This window comes from Rhinoderma darwinii, chromosome 8 (genome assembly GCF_050947455.1).
Source record: "Rhinoderma darwinii isolate aRhiDar2 chromosome 8, aRhiDar2.hap1, whole genome shotgun sequence".
Lineage (NCBI taxonomy): Eukaryota > Metazoa > Chordata > Amphibia > Anura > Rhinodermatidae > Rhinoderma > Rhinoderma darwinii.
The window spans coordinates 102,132,787-102,158,529 of NC_134694.1; the positions used below are offsets into that span (position 1 = coordinate 102,132,787).

The following is a 25,743-nucleotide window of genomic DNA, read 5'->3' on the forward strand; positions in this document are numbered from 1 at the left end:
ATAAACTAGAGAATTTAGCTGCATCTTGTAAAACGGCCTTTCCGTAGCTGCGAGCCCAAAGTGTGGGATCGGGAGTACAAGCTGCCGGTGCCCCGGTTCTTAGTGCCCACTTCAGAAGTGATAGGCTGCACATCCCTAAGGCCAGCCCCGATCTTATGGATACCGCGGCATGCTTTATATTATACCACTGTTAGGTCTGACTGACGGTTTTTGATATTCCATCGCTTTCTTATTATAGACGAAGTTCTATGACTCTGCGGCAAGATTAATGCATATGGACCGTTGTGTTGACATTCCTCCATATATCACTATTAAGCACAAAACCACAACCGTCAACATTTTACCATAACTTGCAGGACCTCGGATGTATCTATCATGTCCAACAACAAGCATGATATATTACATCTCCATCGGGACTTGATTAATTATTATTATGACATTCCTATTTGCATTGAAATGGTTCTGCTCAACATCTGTCTTATTAAGGGTAACTAATAAAAATGCCTTTTTTTCTGATCAGATGTTTATGAGATCCAGCCACCTTAGCGCTCGTGCACACAGTTGTATGAATCCGTATTACAGAACCCATACAGATCTATGGTCCTATACTCTAGCTTTGTATTCCTCTCATTTCACACTGAGGCATAAGAAGGGTTTTCCATATAACGCTATGAGAAATCTGTGCCATGCTCCATCTGTACTGTGGACGTATTCTCCCCTAGAAGCATTGCTGAGAAGGAATATGGTGCCGTTTGGCATACGTCTTCGTAATATAAGTCATAGCGGCTCCATATGTTGACGTACAGGCTTCATGCACTAGACGTTACAGTGCGTATGAGGCCTTAGACTACAGTAATAGCTATTTCATGCATTAACCCTTTTCTGCGCCGTACATTTATGGTGCTGGCAGGAGGTAGTTCCCACACAGAGCAGTAAATGTATGGCGCGGGGATGGCATGGGCTCAGTAGTTGAGCCTATGCCATCAGAGGTGGGTGTCAGCTATAACGTATATCTGATTCTCAACTCTGCAGCTGCCGGGATCGGAGCTAACTTTGATCCCAGCGGTTTAACCCCATAGTTGCTACGGCCAATAGCAACCGCGGAACCTCAGCGGCTTTACAAAAGGGTGGTGGTCCCATCGGAGCCCGCCACAATTGCTATCAAGGTGTATGAAAAGTAAATCTATCTTTTTTCTGAACAAAATGCTTTATTATGGAGAAAATAAAACAAAATAATAAAAGAAATTATACAAAATTGGTATCGCCGCATCTGTAACGACCCGTACTATAACATGATCACGCTATTTATCCAAGAGGGTGAACATCAAAAAAGAAAAACAATGGCAGAATTGCTGATTTTTGTTCATTCCGCCTCCCAAAAAAAAGAAATAAAAGTAAAAGGTGTATTTTCCCCAAAATCCATTGAGAACCTCAACTCGTCCTGCAAAAAGCAAGTTCTCACGCAGCTCCATGGATGGAAAAATGTACTGGCTCTTGGAATGCAGTGACACAAAAACAAATGATTTCCTAAATTTCTCCCCCTTCCAAAAAATGTATAAAAGTTATTCAATACATTAATAAATACAACTGATACTTCAGAAAATAAGCCCTCATACAGCTACGTCGATGGAAAAATAAATAAAAAAAGTCATAGGCTTCGGAAAGCAGAGATGGAAAAATAAGGATGAGTCCCTAAGGCCCAAACTCTGCGTCCTGAAAGGGTTTAATAGGGACAACCCCCTCATTACTGCTATCACTGAATAGTAATGCATAGTTAACAAACACAGGATTGAGTTTATGGGTTAACAAAAAAAAATATAAAAATAAAAATAAAAAAAAAAATATGTATAATCATTAGGTGGTCTCTGGTGTATTACTAAACTGAACACTAGATGGCAGTATTTCCCCACAGTAACTGAGGCTTAGAGAACATCAATACTGGCACTGCAAGTGTTTGCCTATTGAGATTCACCATGGCCAGGGGGCTGCTTGGTAAGCGCTGGTAGATAGTTAAGTGGCACACTATCAAAGTACACAATCTGGCTCTAGACCATTGCTGGAGGATCTGAGTTTAAAGGAATTTAATGCATATAACAAACATCCCCGCTCTTGTTTGAATTTATCCAGACCCATGTGTATATTATTAATTTCCCAGCAATCGAAATGGCATTCAACATTTTATTTCTTGGAAGACAATTTGGCCATAATAATTTCTCAAATATTTGTCATCCACATTACTGTCGGTGTAAAATACAGCAAAGATAAAATATAACGCAGCTTCCAATTCTAGCAGATTTTTGAGAATGGGACATCTATTAACAGTGTTGTAGGATCCATACTTAGGATTATATAAAAAATGGAGCAAATTGTGCCAAATATATCAAAATGACACATAATTGGTGCAAGTTGCTAGGCATGTTTGTCACAGTTCTCTTCCTTATGCCACCTATTCGATGCTGTACATATACACCAAATTTCTGTGCCAACACATGGCGCACCTGTAGATGTAAAAAGTGACTAAGGCCTCACGCACATGGCAGAGCCGTGTGTAGAGAGCCTGTACGGAGGCACATGTAGCCTGCGACTCTGTATTTTGGAGCCATAGGCACTCCATGTGTCGCTGTCAGGGCTGGTTTTATACAAAATGGGGCCATGGGCCACAACCAAAGTATCCTAACCCCTAAATAGTTTTTCTTATCAATTCAAAAGCTGTATATAGAAAATAAAACCACCATGCAAGGCGTAAGTAATACTCCCATACAGTATCCTAGTAATACTGCCATATACAGCCCACATAATAGCACCATACAGTGCCTAAATAATATGAAGTATTCAAATAATACTGCCCACCATATAGTTCCCCCATAATAGTGCCATTCAATTTCTAAATAATACCACCATACATTGCTAAATAATACAGTGTCATTTTAATGTAGGGTATTTCTTGGCACATAACGTACATTTTTATGGTTCAATTGTGACACAATTCTGGTATAGCAATTCTACTAAGCATTTTGCTTAGTAAATCTTTCTCATTGCGATAGTAATTTTTTTTTTTCTGCAATGTTTTAAAAAACTGCAGCCTCCATGTTAGTGAACGCGCTCATGAAGAAATCTATTTTACATAATGGGGAAGATTTAGGTCAATGGAAAATTAGATGCTTTTTTTTTTGTCTGCAATGTGGCCTGTGTGGCCACTAGATGTCAGCACATATAAAAACAGCGTCGTGTCATCACTTATTTTACATGAGTACCATAACAATATAAAAATACAAAAAAAAGGTTACAAAAATAAATGACAAAAAACTATTTAAGAGATGTCACTTTTTGATGATAGCGTCCCTTTCTTACGCTTTATGTATTTCTTTTGCCCATAGATGTAACAAGATTTTATCTATTGCGTTTTTTTCTGATTTATAATGGTTACATCTTTAGCACCAAAAAGGTTCAGATCCAACCAAGTGATCTCATTTATACTCAGTCATTGATCACTATTGTGTTTGATAGGCATTTCACCATCTGATGACAAGTAATTCATGCTAGAGTCACATTGGTTGTGGATTATCAGGAGAAAATTCAATGGGGTTGTATGAGATTAATTAATAGGGTGTATCGCTAGGATATGCTATCACTTACTGGTCGTAGGGTCTGACTTCCAGTACCCCCAGTGATCCTCAGTCTCAGTGGCGTACATAGAAAAGAGGGGGCTCCAGAGCAAAGATGAAAATGTTCCCACCATTTAGGTGCCAATTTTTTCCATCCAGGACAGAAGGGTCCCAAAGCTGTTTTCATGACCCTTGGGCCAATTTCCTACCCCTCTTGGAGAGAGGACTCCTGCACAGGTTCTTTCCACCCAGTAACAAATGGTATAGGACCAACCAGAAATGGGCCCCTCTCTACAAGAGCCCCATAGCAGTCACATGGTCTGTCTCTATGGTATGTACGCCGCTGCTCAGTCGATTCCGGCACAGCAGCACCATTCACTTGCTGGGACTCTTGTTCTTGTGACTGGCGGGGGTCCCAGATGTCAGACCCTCCCCGATCATAATGTGTTATGCCTTAACTTTATATGATGGGAATATCCCTTTAAGAGGCTTGTTAAAGAGATAGGTTCCATTTAAATAGCTAGTCATCACAAAATTAAATATCATCCCTTTTTAATGCTCTTTGTAGATGAGCCCATGGATATCAGCCGGACGCACAATCATACTTATTTGTATAATTCACTGTCGGTGTTTTAAGCCGCACTGTACACGTTAGTATACACAATGGTTTTAACAAGCGTACACGATGCACACAAACACAGGGAAAATAACAAGCACAAATCCTGAAGTCACGCTCATTGTGCACGCCGCGCTCTGTCATTACACATCCATCACTCCTCTGTCTAGGAGATTAACTCAGGGCCTCTAACTGTGTTATTACCCGCACCCCGGGAAGCAGAGGAGCTCAAATTAAGGACCATTTTGCACAGTTTTGTTATGGAGAGACATTCCAAAAAAATTCTTTATAGTGTGCGATCAACGAAGGGGAGAATTTTCAGAGTACAACATGGAGAATCTGCAACCAGTCCACCTGTCATTACTGTGCGAGACCTTAATGGTTTCCAGTTGATGGATTTAGTTGAATAAATGTCGATAGGGATTCAGGCAGACATTTGCTCTAAGTGTCTGTCCATAAGATCTAACAATTGTATAGTGCCGGAGGCTCAGACTCTTCTGAAATACTGCACTACCTACTGCGATATCACTGATCCTTATCCTCATCACAGTGTACTGCTAAGTAGATTTCCGCCACAAAATTAGCAGCGACGCTTCTCTGCAATACTGAAATTCCACTAGATACTCTTTCAGATGAGAATAGCCGTACCATATATCATTGCTTAAAGCGAATCCTTAACTGGCATGTATGTATGTATGTATGTATGTATGTATGTATGTATGTATGTATGCATGTAAGTAAGTAAGTATGTATGTATGTATGTATGTATGTATGTATGTAAGTAAGTAAGTATGTATGTATATATGTAAGTATGTATGTATATATGTATGTATGTATGTATGTATGTAAGTATGTATGTATATATGTAAGTATGTATGTATATATGTATGTATGTATGTATGTATGTATGTATGTATGTATGCATGCATGTATGTATGTATGTATGTATGCATGTATGTATGTATGTATGTATGTATGTATGTATAATGCATATACAGACAGAGCAAAGCAAGCAACCAGGCTGTGCCCCAGGATGCATGTTCAGAAGGGCTCCACTGTCCCTCAGTCAGATGCAACACTCCTTTAAGTGAACGTCCACCTTTTAACACCATGTTGTTTTTAGGTCCAAAATTCTGTGCTGATTAATTTCTTAATATGTCTTTATATCGGTCGGAGCTGTGTTTTTTTGATACAGAGCTCCAAATCCACTGCATGGCCATAGAGTTAAATAAAAAAATTCCGGGTTCCTGCAGCCGCCACTAGAGGGAGTTCAATGTATAAACAGAATGTAGTAAGCTTGTAAGCTCCCTCTAGTGGAGGATGTATGATCTTTGTATCTATCTATCTATCTATCTATCTATCTATCTATCTATCTATCTATCTATCTATCTATCTATCTATCTATCTATCTATCTATCTATCTATCTATCTATCTATCATCCGTATCTATCTATCTATCTATCTATCTATCTATCTATCTATCTATCTATCTATCTATCTATCTATCTATCTATCTATCTATCTATCTATCTATCTATCTATCTATCTATCTATCTATCTATCCATAAATAGTATAATCTCTTGTCATTTTAATAAACTCATTGGTGCTATTTATCCAATCTACTCTCACTAAACAATATTAAAATATTACATAGAGAGAGGTAACATTCTTACACTTGTCATTTTGTCGATAATGCATCAAGATAATTTTTCAAGTAAAATAAAAAAATTTTTTTTATTAAAAACAATTGATAGACCTTACTTGCAGTACCATTCATGACCACATGGTGTGCTGTTAAGATTATATACATTCATAAACAGAGCGAAAAGGACTTTCACTCAGATGTGGCGTATAATTCCATGAATCGCTAACTAGAGGTATCAATATTCAGCAAAGTAAAGTATAATGAGGTGAAATGAATCAAAATTCTTGAACGTTATGCTATTCAGAGATCTGTATTTAGTGTTAGGCAGGTGGGTGTATCATCTCAATTTACTCATTGTGCACCTTTTCTATTTTTCAGAATTATTTATGGAAATACGAGTTCTGCTATAGTATATGTAACGGAAACTGCCCACATTTTTAAACCTAGAATGCATTAGGATTGGGAATCGTTAAGGTATTCAATGTTCATTATCTGGAAAAATACATATTTAAAAAAGCATGAAAAACATACGTTACTTTGCACATGAGATAAATTTGGAAATAGTTAATGTTCCATTTTTTCATGTGAAGGAAGGACAAAAGACAAAATTAACAACAGTACACCTGGGCTGATTAATGCTGTATGTAGCAAGTATCGTATTGAATGTCTTTATTTACAAGTCTATTACACACATTATGGGACCCCCTAGTAGCGTGATATGGAAGGTGAGGTGCAGGGAGGGGGGGGGGGGGGGGTTTATCGGGTTGAACCGCAGTCACACCGAAGAATATTCTCTAAGAAAGAAATAGCAGTGAGTCTATCTTGATTGCTCTCATATCTAAAATGGAGCTTGAAATAAAAATAAAACATCAATTATTCCTCCCATTCACTTCAATATGAATCCTTGAAAAAAAACAGTGACGGGAGAGGGGAAGGGGAAGAAAAAAAAAAGAACAGGCGCTGCTCTAAGGTGATATTGTTTGGACAGTTTGTAATGCAATTGTTGAAAAATTTATTTGGAAATGCGATTCTGGGCAGTTTTTTCTACATGTTCTGTAGAAGAAATTTTCAACCGGAGAAGGATAACTTGTGGTATCTATATAAATGTCTTGAAAGACTATGTTTTTGGGATCCTATTTTTGCATTACAGCGGTGGTTATTCAGTCTGCACCGGAGCGGTTGGGTGGTTCTGTTCATATCTTGAGCTTTGTACTTCTCGGCCACGTAGGAGCAGATAGAAATAATAAAGGTTAAAATATGACAAGAAATAGAATTTAATAAACATTAAGGCCTCATGCACACAACTGTAGCCATGTGCACGGCCGTGATTTTCGAGCCGGACAGCCGCAGAGTGTCACCCACAGGCCGCCCGCAAATCGCCGGCCGCGCACATGGTTGCATGCATTAATTTCTATGAGCCTGTACCACAAAACACTGCCGTAATAAGACCTGTCTGTTTTTTTTGCGGTCCAGGCTCCTGGGCCATGCTCGGACTGTGGAAAGCACGGTTGTGTGCATGGGCCCATTGAAATGAATGGGTCTGCAATTCACCCGCAGATTTGTGGGTGAATTGCGGCCGCAAAAATATGTTTGTGTGCATGGGGCCTAAATAGAAAAGTAAATTAATAATACGCTAAAATAAATAAAAAAAGAGTAATTGAAAAGAAGCAAACCTACAACAATAGAAAGTGGAATAATACAGAAAGGGTGCTCGTACACTATAACAACTAGGACTATTACTCTCCTAGTCCTGTAAAAAATGATATCTTGTGAGATATTATGAATATACATACTACGAAATCAAACCACTCCCCCTTGAACTTGGACCGATAGCCTCTGACCAGGTCCTGATTAAACTAGACTATGGGGATATAAAAACTGTAGTAACACCTCCATTCTCTATGCCTGATGAAGACCTAGGTTCTAGGTTGAAACGCGTTGCATGCCAGTAGTGTTTTATTAGTTTATATTTTGTTTTTATTCTAACATGTAATACATTTTAAGTTTTACCTAAGCGGAAAAGAGAGTGGATCATTCCTCACCAAAGGGACGGGGAACCAAGAACCACATAAAGCAGATACAGGAGCGCCACTAGAAGTATTTGTTTTGCATAATCCATTGGATATTCACTTCAATATAAGGGTTCAGGCAGAATCCGCCCGAAGATCGGGCAGGACGCTTCTTTTTCAAAAGCGATCGGCTCCCATTGAAATGAATAATGGGCGAGGAATTTTGCCGCAAAAATTCCAACGTGTGAACATACCCTTAGATGTAGTGCATCCAGAAATGTTAAGTATAACCTGTTTATGTTGGGCCTTATTTCTTACCCCCTGCTGATTTCTGTAAATGCCTGCTGAGTGGGCATGTTCTTCCTTGTGTGATGTCAGATCTGTGCTGTGTGCTCTGATCAGATTAGATGCTCTTCCTCCCCTCTCACAGCATGAATGACAGACAGTCACAGAGTCATACACATACACACACAGACACAAACACACACTAAAGCCGGATTCACACGAGCGGGTTCGATCCGTGATATACGGTCCACTTTTCGGCCACATTTCCTGTACCGAACACAGTGCAGGTAGCCGGTTATGTATGACACTAGGCTCTCTACTACTGTCCCGTCCTGAAAACATGATTACATTATGGGACAGTTTCCTCGCCGCGAGGCAGGGACTCCTAGCGTCATAGAAAACTATGATGCTAGGAGCGCGGCTCCCTGCAGTGTGTTCGGTCCGGGAAATGCAGCCGACATGCGGACCGTATATCACCCACCAAACAAGCTTGTGTGAATCCGGCCACACGGAGACCCCCCCTCCCAGATACTGCAGCTACATCCCCCTCCTCCCTTGTCCTCTCTTTATTGTTTTACACTGGGCAGATTTTTGGTGACTACAGAGGAATCGGAACATTAACAGAGAGCCTGCAACCAGACTGCTGGAAGATCAGGAAGATGTTACATTTCCCTTATAAACTCTATTGCAAAGTTTCATGTATTCATATGTACTATTGATGTATTCAAGCAAGAATTCTAACAACAGGTACACTTTAAAGATCATCTTCACCCATTACGTAAAGATAAAGTAAGAATAAAAAACGATTTAAAAGGAGATTACCTTTAAACTTAATTTGACATGTCACTGAAAGTCAGTAAATTTCATTGGAAGGGGGTCTGTGCCTTGTAAACCCCACCAATCTCTAGAACGAAGAAGAGGGTCACGGGGCATAGACCCCCACTAGTGACACTTTCTGACAAGTCTTAGTGACATGTCAGGAGATGTTTAACAGTGAAGAAAAACATAGCTACTTTCTTCCGTGAATAGGGCTGAGTTGCAATACCACACACAACCTGCAGACAGGTGTGGCGCTCTTTTTGGAACAAAGCAGCCATGTTTTTTTTTTTTTAGAGTAGCTCACGCTACAGGGAGTTCCTATTTTGAGAACAACAATACAATTACAAAATGTCTTATTTTTGCAACTAACTACTTTCTTATTTTTGTTTTTGTATGGAATTTTCCTTTAAGGGCTTGTTTACACAGTGCAGATTTTGCATGCATTTTTAAGTCCAAAGCCAGAATTGGATCCAGGAGAGGAGACCTATAAGGTCTTTCTCTATATGTTTCTTCTGTTCCTCATTTTGACTTAAATACATGCAATGCTGCAGCAAATCTGCTTTGTGTGAACAAGGCCTTAAGATGACAAGATATAGAAGTGAGGTCCAGTTACAGTGAGAGGTAAAAAAAGGACAGATACAAACTAATATTATTAACTCTTTACAGCGTTGTACTACTAGCGTTTCCACCATGGACGATCAAGCAGTATATGTCACCTGCCAACATAATAAAGACGAGAGCAGTTGCCCTAAATGACAGCAATCACATCGAGGTGACTAATGGCATATGCTGCAGTATGGAAGGATAAAACCTTAAGACGTTGTGTATCCCTGCTCCACCTTGTGTTTTCTGAGCTCCGCTTCTTGGCAGCGTTCCTCAATCCCTGTTTCTGAAATAAAATCCATCACTTATCTCTGCATCACAACTGAGACTCCAGGATCATCAACCTCCAAAGTGCATTGAAAATGGTGTCGTGTAATGGAAACACCTATACATTGTGTAATCCAACATCTGTTCTATTGCATTAATTACAGGGGGGAAAAAACAGACGACAAGTAGATTATTCTACACCGCAGTCTTAAAGTGGAAATGCAAATCAGTCTGCCTTGCCTTAAAGAGTAAGGGTCCTTTTACATCAGACCAGTATGTGCTGTAAAAACAAGCGCCGATCAACGAGACAGCTCGTTGAAACCCGCGCTCGTTTGCTTCTTTCACAAGGAGCTATGATCAGTATTTCATGGGGACGAGCGATTGTTTCTATGATCACTCGTCCCCATTCATTTCCATCATGTCAGCAGCACATCACGTTTTTCTCATAAATATGTATTTTTTAAAAATGTTCCTAAAATATTGCAGTTTTCACACTGAACACTAAAGCAGACACAATAAGGCGACATATCCTGTTTTCTACAGCTCAGTTGTCAGCTTTGATGTGTAGACTTGGGGAGGGTCAGCAGAGTCATCTCATTATCATTAAATGGTTACCCAGAATATTTTCCCACAAAACTACAGTATATATCAATCTGATTAGCTCCTCCGGCTCTATAACCTTATGCCTGCAGAAAGGACAGCATGCTTGACATGACAGGTTACCTTTAAAGGGGCTTTCTAGCCTGTAAAAATGGATGTCCAATCCTCAGGACAGGCCATCAGTATCTGATGGGTCGGGGTCCCTCTTCCGGGACCCCCACGGATCAGCTGTTTTGAAGTGACCGCAGCTCTTCACCTTCATTTAGCGGCGATTCACAGGTAATGCAGCCTTTTCTCATATTGAAGTGAATGGGAGAAGGCTGCAATACCTGTGAATCGCCACTAAATGTGTGTCGAAGATTCACAGTGAGCAAGAAGAAATGAAGAAGAAGCAGCGCTCGTACGAGAGCTGCGGCCCCTTCAAAACCGCTGATCGGCGGGGGTACCGGGAGTCGGATCCTGACCCATATGCTATTGATGGCCTATCCTGAGGATAGGTCATCAATTTTTATTGGATGCAAAACCTTTTTAAGCATCACGGAAGGATATTGTCAGCGTATGACATTATAATTGCACAAAAATTTTTGCAAATTAAGGGAATATTATACATGTATACTTTACAACAGTCCAAATTTTGATAAGGCTGTTCTATGAAATGGACCTCAAAAAGGACTGAGTCGTGCTAATTTGCATACAAATGGGCATTCCTAGTTGTTTAGGGGCATGTGCATAAATTTTATAGCTTTGTGAAGTTGAGAGGTGACAGCTTTCTCTATGTCTTTAACTTTGGAATGGTGACCCTATCCTAGACTATTACTGTTCGCAGCATTGGAGAATATCTCCGTCATATTGCTCCGTACAGGTTCCGCGCACACGACTTTGCTCCTTAATGCATTTTTTCTCGATGGAGCATTGCTCTGCTTCAGTGTTCCCGGATGAACCCGGTCTAATATCCCAGTGATAAAAAAAAAAATCTATTTCTGCCTGATCATAGTCTTATAATGAAGTATTTTCCAAGTGTCCTACAAATATAACTATACAGAGAATTTATGCATATTCTGGTCTCACTTATTAATCAGCGCAGATCAATATTACATTCCCATATGAAAAAGGGGCTTATCCTAATTACCTCTGTCCCGCAGGGAGATATCAGTCTCTTTTTAAAGCATTTTTATTTATTAGACTTGGGTTTATTAGATGCACCGGCAATTTAATTTCCCACTAATTGCTAATCCGCTGCATTCCTCTTTATTTCTCCACAATTCCTGTCTGCTCAGTTTTATGCTGTGATATTAACAGATAGGATTTAGACTGGCGAGTAATTAATAAATGTGCCGTGGATATTAATTTGTCCTCCTGTCCGCCCGCTCTGCCCTTTTTCTCCTTCCTCCTCTGTACGCTGCAGTCTACTGTGATGTATTCCTTTATCATATGACTCGGTACCACTGCTGCGGGATTTCTGTTTCACCATATCACCACTAATGGGAAGAAATCCCACTGAGACCTGCATTTACCCTAATGCTGCTTTTTCATATCATATGGTGACGGATCCGGTGCCAATGGTTTCCGTTTGTCTCCGTTGTGCAAGTGTTCCGTACTTTTGACGGGATGAATAGCGTAGTCGACTATGGTATTCATCCCGTCAAAACCACGGAAATCTTGCACAATGGAGACAGACTGAAACCAGTCAGGGCTCCGTTCCGACGGAAAGCTCCGACGTAACGTTGTAACGGTGCCCTGACACAGATATGAACATAGCCTTATTGGTACAAATATTGGTTGATAGATAAAAGACTGATAAAAAGGTAGATATGGAAGACACATTGGAAGGTGGATAGATAGATAGATAGAAAGATAGATAGATAGATAGAGGAAAGTCCATAGCAGCACAGTGGAAAAAATATATAGATATTAGATAGATCGAAAGATGGATAGATATTAGATAGATGGATAGATATTAGATAGATGGATAGAAGAAAGAAAGAAAGAAAGATATGAGATAGATGGAAGATAGATATATAGATAGATATACAAAAGTCCAGCAGCACAGGCAGCGCGTGGGTGCAAGCCCTGGGGAACAGACCAACGTCCCAAATATACAGGAATCAAAAAATAGGCAGCACTCTGTAGAACCAAGTGAAAAAAAAATCAACGTTACTTTATTGCCCTGTGCAACGTTTCAGCTCAGTCCACTAGAGCAGTGATCCCCAACCACCGGGCCGCGAACCAATACCGGATCATTTGGTACCCGGCCGCGGTATCTGGTATCTGGTGGCCGCAGGGAATTTCGGGTGAAAAACTCCACTAAACTGTAGTGCAGTTTTTCGCCCGGAATGTCCGCTGCAGTAAACTGCTGAGTATTTAGCTGGCCTGCCTACTGGGATGAGGTTTCATCCCAGGAGACCGCTGCAGCCTGTGATTGGCTGCAGCAGCGGTCACATGGGATGAAAGGTCATCCTAGGAGACCGGCCCTCTAACATCATCCAGGCAGGCCTCCAGGGATGATGTTTCCTCCCATGTGACCGCCGCTGCAGCCAGGAGGCCGGCCTAGAGGAAGAACACAGATTTTTTTTTTCTGAGTTGTGTTTTGGCGGTGGAATTGCTGCGATTCTGCCGCAATAAACGCAACAACTGCTGTTTGTTGTGGGTTTTACCTCCCCATTGAATTTAATGGGGAAACCCCACAACAAATAAGCAGCGTTTACGCAACTACAATTTACATGCTGCGGAATAAAACTCTGCATCGCATGTCAATTTCTTAGCAGTTCTTCTGCTCACTATTTACGCAGGGTATGGATGAGATTTGTTCTCTCAAATCCACTTTGCTGCTACTGTATTATGCTGCAGATTTTCCGCAACGAATTCCATTGTGGAAAATCCATGGTATTTACGCAACCTGTAAACTGACCCTAACCCGCCCCCAACAGCACCCCCCGGCCCCTTTATCTCCCAATATTTTTTCATACACTAAGGGCGGATTTACACGAGCGTGTGCGTTTTTCCGCACGCAAAAAAGGCGGCGTTTTGCGCGCGCAAAAGGCACTTAACAGCTCCGTGTGTCATCACATAGGATGTACGGCTGCGTGATTTTCGCGCAGCCGCCATCATTATGACACTCCGTTTGGATGTTTGTAAACAGAAAAGCACGTGGTGTTTTTCTGTTTGCAAACATACTTTTGACTGCTGTTGCGCGAATCACGCGCGTCCCACGGAAGTGCTTCCGTGTGGTGCGCGAGATTTTCACGCACCCATTGACTTCAATGGGTGCGTGATACGCAAAAAACGCAGAAATATATGACCTGTCGTGTGTTTTACGCAGCGGACTCACACTGCGCAAAAATCACTGACAGTCTGCACTTCCCAATAGACTAATATAGGTCCGTGCGAGGCGCGTGAAAATCACGCGCGTTGCACGGACGTATATCACGCTCGTGTAAATCCGCCCTAATGGTGATGTCGAGCGGATACTGATGGGGCTCCAGGGAGAGGTGGGATTGCTGACCACGCCATCCTTCACGGATCACAAACGGAGACTGGAAAATGAACCCAAAAGAGCAACTACTCTTCAACTACACCTGTCTACTTTAGGGAGAATACTATAAAAACAAAAGAATACCATGAGGAATATAATCCAACTTGAGACTTACCGTATTTTTTGGACTATAAGATGGTACAATACACTGCACTACATGGATGAGTAACGGAAACAGCGTAACTCACTGAGCTACGCTGTTTCCGTAACTCCCATAGTAGTGATTGACAGTTACAGAAGCAGCGTAGCATGCACCAATCTCCAGAACGGGGCCCCTTAAACCCCGTTCTAGCTTACTCGCTCCGCTGTCTCCCGGCCACTTCCTGGTAAGGTGATCGGGAGTTACGGAAACTGCCGAGTGCTCGCTGAGCTACGCTGTTTCAGTAACTCCCATAGAAGTGAATAGTAGTTACAGAAACAGCGTCTATCTGACGTTTATGGAAAGACCCCTATAAATGCTGCGGTTGCTATTGACGGCGGAATTTAACTAGTTAAATGGTTAGGAACAGCACCATCGCTGTTCCTGGCCGTTAGAGCAGCGTGTCAGCTGTAAAACACAGCGGACACCTTCAGTGTATGGAGCGGGCTCAGCGCGTGAGCCTGCTCCAAATATCATCCTCCTCCCGCTCCATGATGTGCCAGCACATCATGGGTCAGGAAGGGGTTAATTTAGAAGCGGTCAGGGGGCCCGGCGCTGCCGGGTCCCTTGACTGCCGACTATAGGGCACAGGGTCTTTTTAGCAAGATTTATTCTTTCTAAAAACTGAGTCTTATAGTCTGAAAAATACTGTAATCTTTTTTCTCAAAATACAAACGATTCAAACTATCTAACAAATATGCACTAGATGTCATTTTGTTGCATCTTGAGTTTTTACAACAGGAGATTTTGACTGTACAGAGCAATATACAGCACACAGACACTGCACTTACGTCTGTTATCGCTAGTCAGGAATATGATACGTTTTCAGGTAATATGGCAGCACAGGTACTAAGGCTTAAGAGCAAGTAGGAGGAGAGAAAAAGGAGAGAATGGAATAGAGATGCCGACGATTATCTTAAAGGTTAAGTCTATGGTTAGCATAACGATGGATACAGAAATGGACCAAGTAATAGAGAGAATAGGAGAAAGAAGAAGTCGAGTCTGCAAACCAGGGCGGCAGCAGGTGACTCATCCTCTTTTTTAGAGGACACCCCGGGCACTTCCACGCGAACAAGAAGCGCACCAGGAGAGGGGGAAGAAGACACCGCTGGCAGCCAGGTTTACAGGAGCAACAGGCCGAGACCACCGACGACAAGACGAGCAATAGTGCTGAGGAGATGATAGTGGTAAACATTTCCTCTAAAATATTAACTAAACCACAGATATTACTTTTGAACAAAGGTCTATCCTTTTGTCCCACATCCCACACTGATTGGTTCCAAATTGGGACTAATATGTTTAGCTTTTTCAGGGCTTTCAAGCAGAAGTGGTGGTTAGATGGACGCTTAACAAGTAAGACCAATGACTGTTCTGAATAAAATCTTAGGAGGTATGGACAATCCAAAGGTAGTCATTTTGTGCCCCCCACTAGCATGCCTGCTATTGTTGCTTTCATTTCAGCAGTCAAAATTGATGTGGGACTGCTAAAATCTAACCCATATAACACTGTTTTTTCAAATCCTAATCACAAATGTGGGGCAGGTGTAGTTATGGACACCCCCCACATACCTTAATGAGCTCAGGAGGCAACTTAGTGACACCCTAGTGTACAGACAGATTTTCTTTGACCCGAAGTTTGAGATCCTCAAAGAGATTAAAATCATCATTGATAAGGCTAAATAAGGTGGCATTATTGAGGAGGATTTGGCTCAATACTTTACGCTTGACCAACCCAGAATGCCTGTTCTATATGTTCTCCCTAAAATCCACGAGTCGCTCTATGACCCACCGGGCCGACAAATTGTGTCCGGGACAAATTTTATTTTTGTATCTATCTGATTACACACCTGAATGTCGTTAATTTTTGATGCAACTTTTGAATATCATCCTTAGACGTAGTTTTATTTCATTTTAATTGATGATGATTTCTTTTATCAACAACAAGGGACTGCGATGGGGTCCAATATGGCACCTACCTATGCTATTATCTACATGTGCTTTGAGGTGATGGTGTTACATTCATCTTCCTGGTTTGGACAGGTGACCTGACAACGTTACAGGACTTTCATGCCCACCTTAACACCATTGACCAAACAGTTAAATTTACACTGGTCCATTCTGAGACTGAAATACAATTTCTAGACATACTTGTTAAACTAAACGAAAAAGGTTCGTACAGAACTTTATACCAAACCTACTGATTGCAATAACCTACTTAGCTTCAGTAGTAACCCCCCAAGAAAGGTGGTAAGGAGCCTACCAACCAGCCAACTTATGCGGGTCAAGAGGGTAGTAAGTGAAATCGACACCACTGAGAAAACACTTGACATCATGGTTAACAGGTTTAAAGAGGCTCTGTCACCAGATTTTCAAACCCCTATCTCGTATTGCAGCAGATCGGCGCTGCAATGTAGATTACAGTAACGTATTTTTTTTTTCAAAAACGAGCATTTTTGGCCAAGTTATGAGCATTTTTATATTTATGCAAATGAGCCTTTCTTAAGTACAACTGGGCGTGTTTAAAGTTAAGTCCAAGTGGGCGTGTATTATGTGTGTACATCTGGGCGTTTTTACTTGTTTTACTAGCTGGGCGTTGTGAATAGAAGTGTATGATGCTGACGAATCAGCATCATCCACTTCTCTTCGTTAACGCCCAGCTTCTGGCAGTGCACGGACACACAGCGTGTTCTCCAGAGATCACGCTGTGACGTCACTTCCTGCCCCAGGTCCTGCATCGTGTCGGACGAGCGAGGACACATCGGCACCAGGCGACAGAGGCTACAGTTTATTCTGCAGCAGCATCGGCGTTTGCAGGTAAGTCGATGTAGCCTCTGTCGCCTGGTGCCGATGTGTCCTCGCTCATCCGACACGATGCAGGACCTGGGGCAGGAAGTGATGTCACAGCGTGATCTCTCGAGAACACGCTGTGTCTGTGCACTGCCAGAAGCTGGGTGTTAACGAAGAGAAGTGGATGATGCTGATTCGTCAGCATCATACACTTCTATTCACAACGCCCAGCTAGTAAAACAAGTAAAAAACGCCCCGATGTTACACACACAATACACGCCCACTTGGACTTAACTTTAAACACGCCCAGTTGTACTTAAGAAAGGCTCATTTGCATAAATATAAAAATGCTCATAACTTGGCCAAAAATGCTTGTTTTTGAAAAAAACAAAACGTTACTCTTATCTACATTGCAGCGCCGATCTGCTGCAATACGAGATAGGGGTTTGAAAATCTGGTGACAGAGCCTCTTTAAGGCATGCAGTTATCCACGACTATTGACCAAACATCGCCAAATTATACAACATAATGACAGAAACACAATCCTCAGACAGAAGGGATCGGTATACGGGTCAGACCGTATACCATTTATCGCTATGTAAACAGAACAGAGTGACTAGAAAGCACATGTGATCCGATGCCATTGGCACATGCTGGGCAACTGCCTTAATCATGTTCCAGATTTCAATAAACCACCTTTGTTCTCTTATCGTAGATCTGCAAACTTGAGAGACAAGCTGGTGAAAGCAGATACTGGCTCTCTTAGAGTGAGGAGACAGACATACCTAAAACATCCCAAGTTGGGAGCTAAAGTGTATAAATTGTAGGCTCATTCACAAAGGGTCTACACTTACACACCCGACAACCAACAAAATGTATCATATTCGACATTATCCTACATGTGACGCTGACTTTATGGTCTATGTCCTTCAATGTCCCTGTACACTCCTCTATGTTGGAGAAACAGGTTGAACCAACATCGATATACCATTAGAAAGGAGAGGTTGGACTTACCTGTGTCCAAATACTTCTCTGATATGGGACACAACGAACACAAACTCAGATTCTGGGTATTGGATCACATCCCTCCCCTGAGACGAGGAGGCAATAGGACAAAACTACTCAAGGTTAGGGAGTTACAATGGATCGATAGGCTCAACACCCTTAGACCAAATGGGCTCAATGTAGACTTCGTGTTAAGTGAACTGGTCTCCAGTCCTCCTGACCCTGTGGTCCCCTTGGTGTCTGACTTGACATCGCCACCAGTGCTGTGACTTGTGACACTTCTATTTTTCCTACATCTGTTTTAGTTAGAGATCAACATTATGATTCATGTTAACATTTTGTTCTCTCCATCTCTTCCAGGTGAACCAGTTCTCCACACACATATCACAATTAGGAATCCAGAAAGGTGTTTTCCTTCTGCATTATAGTCATTTTTGCATAAACTTCTACTTTTGGGTAACTTGAAATTACATAGTGTTTACTGTGCTGTATGTACCTCTCCCATATATGTCTCCTGATAGGAACCCGGGCTGGTGTCCATTTTTGCTACCTGTCCACTAGACCGCCTTCTCGAAATGCCATTCTTGTCATATGCCTCGTGTGGGCCCCTCGTTATACACTTCTTGTGTTGGTACACCTGTTACTCCGACACCACATTTCACCCTAGGGAGTTACGTGGACACCTTTTAGGCACATGGATTTGCGATGCACACTCAGGTTACCGGTTTTCATATTTTGGGTAGGGTACCTGGACTGTCTACAGGACGGCCATTTGTGTCCTTCCCTCTCGCCATCTTTAATCTCTATGTGTATGAAGGCTCCCACCTATCTGTGCTGTATGTCTGACAAGTTTGCCTTAATTTGTCATAGGAGTGTGTCCAGACACACACTTGATGCAGTTTTTTTGACACCTTGTGAGACACCTCTGCATTGGACATATAGACCAGCCTAAATGGTTTCCATACATGCTCTTTACATTTATTATTATTTATCCCCCTCCCTTTATTTCCCTTACTCTAGTTATGTCAGATGATTTCTAGCTCCTTTTATCTTGATGACCGAGAGGTACGTTCCACGCATGCGCAAGCAAGCGCTGCAGTTAGCCCTGTCTCTCCCAGATGGTAATATGGCCGATATGGCTTCTCGGCACTCACGGCGCATGCGCTGACATGTGCCGCACATTCCGGTTACCCCTAACTAGACGGGCTTTCCCTGCATGCACAATAGCGCGGTGCGGACGCCGCTCTGGCGATGTACACTAACTGGACCAGAGGTGATTATTTTTAACCATCTTAACACTTGTGACCACCTGCACGTTTATTGATGATCAACACCCGATGATCAACACCTTATGCTTAGTACTCCATCTATCTGTATGTATGAATATGGACTTTGACTAGGAAGTCACGTTGTTATTTGTTTTCACTTTTACCTATATGACTTTGTACACTATATAACATTACATTGGTTTTTTGCTAAATACTGTGTTGATTGACACCCTGTTATATTCTATGGTTTTTTACTATGTCATTTGCTTGAGAAAGGCTCTAGTCGACAGAGCTGAAATGTTGCACTGGACAATAAAGTACCCGTTATTTTTTTCACTTGATCCTACAGAATGCTACCTATTTTTTGATTCATAGATAGATAGATATTAGATAGATCAAAAAATAGATAGTGTAGCCTTGTCAGCGTCAGACAGGTAGACCACAAGCGGGATTTGGTGTAACAGTACAGGGTTTTATTCAGAGCAAATTAAACAGTGTTTTTCCAGCCACAAATAACGTTCAAAGGAAAAAAAACAATAGATGTGCTTTTTTTCAGCCAAACAGAAATTCTTAAAAAGCCTTTTTTTTTTTTTTTGTTACCAAAACTCAGTTTGTTTCTCACTCAGGAACCATGCACTTTCTGGCAATAGTTTTCCACTTCAGAAGAGCCCCCCAGACTCAGCACTTCACCTTCATGCAGCTCAAACATAACACGCTCTACTGCCCAACCAAGTTGTTCTCCTTTAAAGAGTCTCTGTCACCACATTATAAGTGGCCTATATTGTACATGATGTGATCGGCGCTGTAATGTACATTACAGCAGTGTTTTTATTTAGAAAAACGATCATTTTTGACGGAGTTATGAACTAGTTTAGATTTATGCTAATGAGTTTCTCAATGGACAACTGGGCGTGTTTTACTATATGACCAAGTGGGCGTTGTACATAGGAGTGTATGACGCTGACCAATCAGTGACCAATCAACATCATACACTTCTCTCCATTCATTTACACTGCAGATAGCGATATAGCTATATCGCCATGTGCAGTCACATAAACACACTATAACGTTACTGCAGTGTCCTGACAATGAATATACATTACCTCCAGCCAGGACGTCATGTGTATTCATTCTCCTGACCACTTCTGTAGCGTCTTTGTGATTTACAGCATAGCAGGTGTAGTCTCGCGAGATTACGCTGTAAGCTGTCATTCACAGCGAGATCTTGCTGTGCTGTGCTGTAAATCATAGAGATGCGACAGAAGTGGTCAGGAGAATGAATACACGTCATGTCCTGGATTGAAGTAATGTATATTTAGCATAAAGCTAAAATAGGTCATAACTCCGTCAAAAATTATCATTTTTCTAAATAAAAAACACTGCTGTAATCTACATTACAGCGCCGATCACATCATGTACAATATAGGCCACTTATATTGTCGTGACAGAGCCTCTTTTTTTTTTTTTTTTATTCTTTATTTTGTTGACCCAAGAGGTCCATTTTGTAACATAAGGGGTACATAAAACAAGACAATGTACATTTAGAATACATAATCCTAAAGCAAATGTACACACAAAAAAAGATAAATAACTAAATACAGTGTGATACATCAGTGTACGGATTTGAAAAAGAGAGAATAATGATAGGGTAACGCAAATCTCCAAAGTGAGGCTGGAGCTGAGTTCCCAATCTAGGGAATGATGAAAGAAGGTGAAAGCGGAAAGGAGAAGGGGGGGGGGACCCTCCACAGCATCCCATAGACAAAGGTGCTATTCCGGCTGACTAAAGGGATGCGGCTCTCAAATTATGTCTTTATAGGAGTCCGAATCCTGAAAAACTATCCATTGGGTCCAAGTTTGGCAAAACCTGGAGCTTGAATCGTGAATAACGGATGTCAAGTCCTCCATATGCATGATGTCGTTAACCTGTGAAACCCAGAGGGATAGTGTGGGGGGAGATGGATCCTTCCACCGTAGCGGGATGCAATGACGTGCTGCCATCACTAGAAAGTGAAGCAGAGAACGCTTATACTTGTTCGCTGGAATGTAGAAGTGATGAAGAAGGAAGAAGGCCGCATCCATAGTTACACTTTTATCTGTGACTTCAATTATCACCCGTTTTATGCCTTCCCAAAATGGGGTAAGGAGGGGACATGTCCAGAAGGTATGAAGGAGGGTACCAATGTCTTGCCCACATCTCCAACATATAGGGGACGTTGTGGGGAAGATGTTATGTAGGCGGGCTGGGGTCCTATACCAGCGCGAGAGTAGTTTGAAGCTTGCCTCTTGGTATCTTGAACAGATGGAAGTTTTTTGGGCCAAAAGGAGTATACGCTGCTCCTTTGCTGGAGAGAAGGATATCTCCAGATCCTCTTCCCATTTTGAAATGTATGTAGGGGTGGGCATATCTGGGGGGTCCATGAGAATTTTGTAAATTGCGGACAAAGTATGTCTAATCAAGTCAGAGCCTGTACAGAGGGTCTCTAGTGGAGTCTTTACCACTTGGTAGGACATAGGAGCTGAGATAGAGGTTAAAAAGTGTCGTAGTTGCAGAGAACGCCAGTGTCCCAACGGAGGAAGATCAGGAATCTGGGCCAAGTCTGCAACAGAAAGCCATTCACCATCTGTCAAGAACCGATCTGCACGGTACCATCCCGAGGATTGCCAAATACGGAAAATTGGGTCCGTCAAGCTAGCGGGAAAGGCTGGATTGCCCAGTATCGGAAACATAGAGGAAGACAGAGCCTCTTTAATTAAACTTTTTCCTACACTACATCCACTCTAAAATCCGGACTCCAAAATCCAGGTTATTTAAAAAAAATAACACAATATGCTTGGTAATCTACATGTTGCTCAGTGCCATTTGTTTTGGGGTTTATGCCACTGAGAGTAGCAGTGTCAGTGGCACCTACCTGCCATTAGATAGATAGATAGATAGATAGATAGATAGACATGAGATAGATAGATAGATAGATATGAGACAGATGGAAGATAGACAGACGATAGATATAAATAAGAAAGATAGATAGATAGATAGATAGATAGATAGATTATGATTGATAGATAGATAGATAGATAGATAAGCAGGGCCATCTCCAGGTTTATGTGGGCCCTTGAGCGACACAGACTTAGTAGGCCCCACGGCGGCAGTAAAATGGCAGAAAACGTCACTTTTTGCCCCCATATAGACGTTAGGCCCTGTTTATGCCCTCATATAGAAGTTAGGCCCCCAGTTTGTACCCCCATAAACCCCCATTAACAGTCAAGGGCTTCCCCAGAGAGGGAGTCCCGGAGCAGAGCCGCTTCTAGCACTCTGCCTGGGACTCCTTCTCTCCTCCTGACATCACTGTCCATGAACAGTGATGTCAGGGTCTTCCCCAGAGAAAGAGTCCTGGAGCAGAGCCGCTAGCGCTTTGCCTGGGACTCCTTCTCTCCTTCTGACATCACTATCCATATATGGACAGTGATGCCGTGACGACGGCAGCATTAGCACCCACCTGGCGGCCGAGTGGGCCCCCCAAGGGTAGTGGGCACTTGCCCAGGTTCGCCTGGTGCTGACGCCAGCCCTGTAGATAATAGATAGATAGGAGACAGATGGAAGATAGAAAGATAGATAGATAGGAAATACAAAGAAGAACCGCACCACAGATTTTGGAAAATCACCTCTATCAAGGGTTTTGTGTGTGCAAGCCTGCAGACCACGACCAATAGTCCAAATTTAGGAATTCAAAAAATAGGCAGCACTCCGCAACATAGTAGTCAAAAAAGTAAAAAACGTTTATTCACCCATATGTAAGATTGCTACGTTTCTGTCCTAGTCCGGACCTGCTTGAGAAAGGTCCGGACTGGGACTGAAACGTAGCAATCTTACATATGGGTGAATAAACGTTTTTCACTTTTTTGACTACTATGTTGCGGAGTGCTGCCTATTTTTTGAATTCCTAGATAGATAGATATCAGATAGATTACAATACAGTACAGTATACAATAATCACTCCAAATGACTTCAAAAGCTACCACACAATTCAACAAACAATAGCTCCATGCATATATGTATATATATATATATATATATATATATATATATATATATATATATATATCCTCAAAGTGCTGCTATTTCTATTATGTCCCCTATAGACATAAACATGTCCAATGAGTTAAGAAGAGCAAATAACTGCTGTGCTCTAAGTACAGATCTCTGCTGAAGAAACTGCCATTAATTGGTGTTAATTTAGTGCGCTTACCCTGATTCTCCTGCAATAATTAATTATCCAATTAGTGAGGTCGCACTGCATTAGTGTTCTATGAATGAGCAAGAACAGGCAGGACGACGGGCCGATGTATGAGATGGATATACTGACATTAAGCGGCAGACTCTGGACTTTTGGAATTAAATAGTTTATTTTTAATTAATATATTAAAAGGTCATTTATGAATTGAGAGGAAGGAGTCGCACTGAAAGGTTCATTTATAGACCGTGAACCCATTTGCGCTGTGGAATAGACCAAATAATGTGATGTTGTTTGGTAAAATGGGGCAGATAAGTAATTTGGTGGTTTTCCCAGATTGGAAAAAAAGGATATGCTTTTTTTTTCTTCCAGAAACATTGCCACATCTCTCCATTGGCTGTGTCTGGTATTGCATCTCATGTGAATAATCTGTGCTGCAATACTAGACATAGCCCATTGACAGGTGTCTACTTTTTGAAAATATAAATAAAAAAATATATATATATATGTTTAGAATCCTGGATAAAACTTTTAGAAGCTGTAAGTTATTTACTTTCCACCAAAATAACTAGAGAGCGCAAACTATATTAATATTGATTTTTGCAAATAAAAAATATTATTTTTTTTTGTAGCCATTTGTAACCGAGGTAGTATAATGTACTATAATTCTATACCGCTAACTGAATGGATAAAGCATGGCTTATATGGCAGAAAATACACCCCTTGGTTTAAAAGCAAACATCCACCTTTGGCTTTGTGTGAAAGCGGATATCCAGTTGTGAGCTTCATTACCTATAGGTGATTCTTACTTGTTATTTATTTTCCTCAGTGCTTGCTGCTTGGATGTTTTTTTTTTTTAGCTCAGCTCCATTAGGGTAGTGCTGTAATCTGTGACTACAATTTAACTACAGTGCCTACAGGAGTCTAAGACACACCTCTTGTCTCATCATTGGTTCAGGAAGCTGCTCTTTCCCTGCCCACTGCAGCTCTGCCTCCTGATTGGCTCCTTAGTATAAACACAAGCCCTGCAGGAAGTCAGTGTATGGAGAGATGATTTCTATTACAGCAAAGACAGAATAATTATAAAGTATTAACTATTAAACCACCAGTGAGAAAAATATGAACACAGGTAATTGCCACACATTCAGTTTACTAAGGGATATGAGACTCTGTAAAGGAGAGCATGGAGAGTCGCTTTAAAATTATATTAGGGCACAGTTTACACAGCAATTCCCTAATATAAGGATTTATTAAAAATTCTCTACATTAGTTTACTGTACAGTTTACTATAAGTGCCTATAATGTTCCAACATAGGCACTTATGGCATATCCATAGGATAGAAACAAATCCCAGAAAATAGGATCACACAGGATAGCAAGCAGCGCTTGTACCTCTCATAGACTTTAATCGAGAGGGCCGCAGGTAAGCTGGGTCACCTTTCCATTGAAGTGTATGGAGAACGTGGCGGTCGGCAGTCGACGAATGGAGGTCATCAGATCCAGAGGTGGGACCCGTATCCATAAGGCATTTATGGCATACCCTATGGATATGCCGTGTGAATGCCCCTTTAAGTCTAGACTTGCCAGAATACAAAATACCTAAACAAGGTCTGTGCAGACACTGAACCAGCAAGGATTGCTGTAAGATTTCAGCTCTGAAGCCTGCAGAATTGTGAATGCAGCTCTGGATTATAATACAGTCTGTAACTAAGGATAAATACAACATAAGTAATACAATGGATTTGCAATGTTATATAACTCTTCATGTAGATTAGGGGGCTTTAAAATGGGGTGAATATGCGCAATATAAGAGATAATTCAATTCCAAAGTTTTAGTTTTTTTAGGTAGAGTAACCCATGATTTCATCCCCCAATTCCTCAGCCTTAAAAGTTGGCCGATCATTGGCTATAAGGGTATGTTCACACGGCCAAATTTCAGACGTAAACGAGGCGTATTATGCCTCGTTTTACGTCTGAAAATAGGGCTACAATACGTCGGCAAACATCTGCCCATTCATTTGAATGGGTTTGCCGACGTACTGTGCAGACGACCTGTTATTTACGTGTCGTCGTTTGACAGCTGTCAAACGACGACGCGTAAAAATACAGCCTCGTCAAAAGAAGTGCAGGACACTTCTTTGGACGTTTTTGGAGCTGTTTTCTCATAGACTCCAATGAAAACAGCTCCAAAAACGGACGTAAAAAAACGCCGCGAAAACGGCGTGAAAACGCAGCGAAAAATGCGAGTTGGTAAAAAAACGTCTGAAAAGCAGGGTCTGTTTTCCCTTGAAAACAGCTCTAGATTTTCTGAGACGTTTTTGTTGACTACG

At 41.5% G+C, this 25,743-nt stretch overlaps 1 protein-coding gene across 3 annotated transcripts in view; it reads right to left on the reverse strand.

Annotated features, from left to right (window-relative positions):
- The window catches only part of LOC142658809 (leucine-rich repeat and fibronectin type III domain-containing protein 1-like protein), a 361,275-nt gene that overhangs the window by 66,856 nt on the left and 268,676 nt on the right, over positions 1-25,743 (reverse strand). The window lies entirely within an intron of this gene.